This window comes from Hypanus sabinus, chromosome 10 (genome assembly GCF_030144855.1).
Source record: "Hypanus sabinus isolate sHypSab1 chromosome 10, sHypSab1.hap1, whole genome shotgun sequence".
Lineage (NCBI taxonomy): Eukaryota > Metazoa > Chordata > Chondrichthyes > Myliobatiformes > Dasyatidae > Hypanus > Hypanus sabinus.
Window position 1 is genome coordinate 24,678,201 of NC_082715.1, and position 3,320 is coordinate 24,681,520.

The window sequence follows — 3,320 nt, forward strand, 5'->3', positions numbered from 1 at the left end:
CCACAAACCCCACCAGTGTCCGTCACAAATCTCTCACTGCTTCTACAGAAAGCAACTAAATGAAATACCCTAAGGCGTTAGCAGTAAAAATCATAACCAGGCCATTACATTCTCCCCTCCCCAACCAAAAATAGTCATGTCCTCATGAATTTGAAATGTATCACACCATTTTCAATAACACAGTACTCAAAGGAATTTCATGATTTTAAGATTCCCAGTTCATTTGTAAATGGAAGCAGCATATCTCACCATTGGAGTGGACATAACAGTTTGTTTCCCTAGCTGGGGGTTTCCTGACTCTCTGAGGCACGATTCAGTGTTGGCTACATCATCATACCTGACAATCTGAAACAGTGCAACAATATCATCCACCTTATTTCTTACACTCCATGCATTGAGATATAACACTTTGAGTACCGTATTTGCTATGCTTTTTGATTCTGTAACCATCATACATTGATATTCACCTTGCTGGCCATAACCACCACAACCCCCCTCCAAGTGTTCATCACAAATCTCTCTCCATCCTGCTTTCTCTAGAACCTTCTCCTAATTCCACCATCCTGACTGGCTGACACAACATTCCTATGCTGAACATCATATCCCCTTATCTTTAGCTGAAAACCCAAACATTCTATCAGCAAGACACACTGCTTCCACAAAAAGCCACTAAATGAAATACCCTACAGCATTAGCAGTAAAAAACTTAACCAGGGCATTGTAGTTATAACCTAAAAAGAACTCTGATGCATTTGTCAAACTTGATATCTCTTTCATAAAAGCATGTTGTGCTTGTCTGATCCAGTGATTATTTTCCAACTGTTACTTACCGCTTCCTTGAAAATCACTTCTAGCATTTTCACAGCTCTTGGCTTCCAGCTAACTGTGGTTTTGCTTGTGCTAGGTCTGTGGTTGTGTATTCTTTTCATTCCCTCCTTACTTAGTGGGATCACATTTGTTGCTTTCCAATATATGGGAAGCATTCTGGAAAATATGAGAATTTGCTAGATGAAAATCATTAGAAGGGTGAGTAGCGATCCCGTGGCAGTACACAGAATTCCTACTGCACTTGATAGAGGTATCTATCAGCACGGGTCACATGCTCAGAATAAAGTGTTGACCATTTGAGACTGAAATAGGAAGAGACTTCTTCACGAAGAAGGAAGTGAATCTTTGGGATTCACTGCAAAAAAGGCTCAGGAGTTTCAGTCTCTACATTCAAGGAATGTGCTGCTAAATTTCCATATATTAAGGGGATCAGGAGACAGGAAGTTAATACAGTAAAGTGATACTGATAGAAAGATGTGGTTGTAGATAGACAAGACACAAGAGGTAAATTAGCTACTCCTCTTTCTGACATCATACAGTCTCCAAAGAAAGTATTGAAGTTTAAAGTAAATTTATTATCCAAGTATATACATATGTCACCAGATACTTCCCCAAGGTTCATTTTCTTGCAGGCATTCGCAGTAACAAAGAACCACAATAGAATCATTGAAAAACTACACACATAAACTGACAAGTAACCAATGTGTAAATGAAGCAAAACTGCGCAAATACGAAAAGAGGAAATAGATAAGTAAATAAACAAATAGATAGGTAAATAAAAAATAACTAACAAATAAATGAATTTATTCATTAATACTGACAACATGAGTAGTAGAGTCCTTGAAAGTGAATCCATAGGTTGTGTTCAGTGTTGTGATGAGTGAAGATATCCAGGCTGGTCCCAGGCTGGGTAATACAGAGACAGAGTCAGAGATGGAGTTGGAGCAAGCAAATCGGAAAGGTAGTAAGTGCAGAGGTTTAGAGCCCATCCACCTAAAGCTGGAGCAAGGTTGGATCAATCTGAGCACCAAGCTGGTTTGGACAGGTCAACTACAGCCTTGAACTGGGTGGTGGGGTACAGGCCCAGAGCGTTTCGCTGCAGCTGGGCCCAGGTCCTCATGGAGGGAACGGCCCGGTTTTCGGACAACTTAAGTGCCAGCCCAAATAGACGGAAAACGTAGTGTTTTGGGACTGGAGACAAGGGTCGGGTTAATTCTCCTCCCTCTTCCACCCCTCTCTGTGGGGCTGTGAGACTGGCTTCAGCTCCTCCATGCTTCAAGCTTCGTGGCGATTCACTCTGCTGTGTGGTGAACTGAGACGGAGGCGATGGATCTACTCTAGCTGCTCTGGACTCAATTTGTTTCTGAATGCTGTTGCTTGCTTTTAATGTTTGTATGATTTGTATTTTCTTTCTCTCTTTCTGCACATTGGGTGTTGGTCTTTTTTTTATTGGGTTCTTTTAGGTTTCTTGCTTTGTGGGTGCCTGTAAGCAGACAAATCTCAAGGTTGTATAATTTATGCATACTTTGATTATAAATGTATTTGAACTCTGCAACAATCAGCAAACTGCACAAATAAAAAAAGAAAAAAAGTAATAAATAAGCAATAAATATCAAGAACATGAGATGAAGTGTTCTTGAAAGCGAGCGCACAGATTGTGAGAACAGTTCAGTGATGGGATGAGTGAAGTTTTCCCCTCTGTTCAAGAGCCTGATGGTTGAGAGATAATAATAGTAAACTATTTAAGAACTTTTTAAAAGCTATTTATTAATGCTTTTTGGGAGGGTGATTTTAGATGCATACCATTTTTATACTGAGTTAAATACTGTATGTAATTAGTTTTGCTACAATAAGTGTATGGGACACTGGAAAAATGTTGAATTTCCCCTTGGGGGTGAATAAAATATCTATCTATCTATCTATTTATATAACTTACTATTATTTTGTGTTGCAGTGAAAGGAAAATCTACTGCACTTTGACTGTTACAACAAAGGTAAATCTAAGCCTTAATAAGAGTGTTCTGGACACAGCTCAGCACATCACGAAAACCACCCTCCACTCTAGGAGTAAAATTTATTATCAGAGTATATACAGAAGACCATAGGACAGAGGAGCACAATTAGCCCATCTGGCCCATCGAGTCTGCTTCATCATTCAATCATGGCTGATTTTTTTTCTATCTCCTCCTCAACCCCAGTTCCCGGCCTTTTCCCCGTAACCTTTGATGCCATGTCCAGTCAAGGATCTATCAATCTCTGCCTTAAATACACCCAATGACCTGGCCTCCACAGCTGCATGTGGTAACAAATTCCACAAGTTCACCACCCTTTGGCTAAAGAAATTTCTCTGTATCTTGGTTTTGAAATCTATCCTGAGGCTGTGCCCTCTTGTCCTAGACTCTCCCACCATGGGAAACCCTTTCCACATCTACTCTGTCTAGGCCTTTCAAAATCTGAAAGGTTTCAATTTGATCCCCCCGTCATCTTTCCGA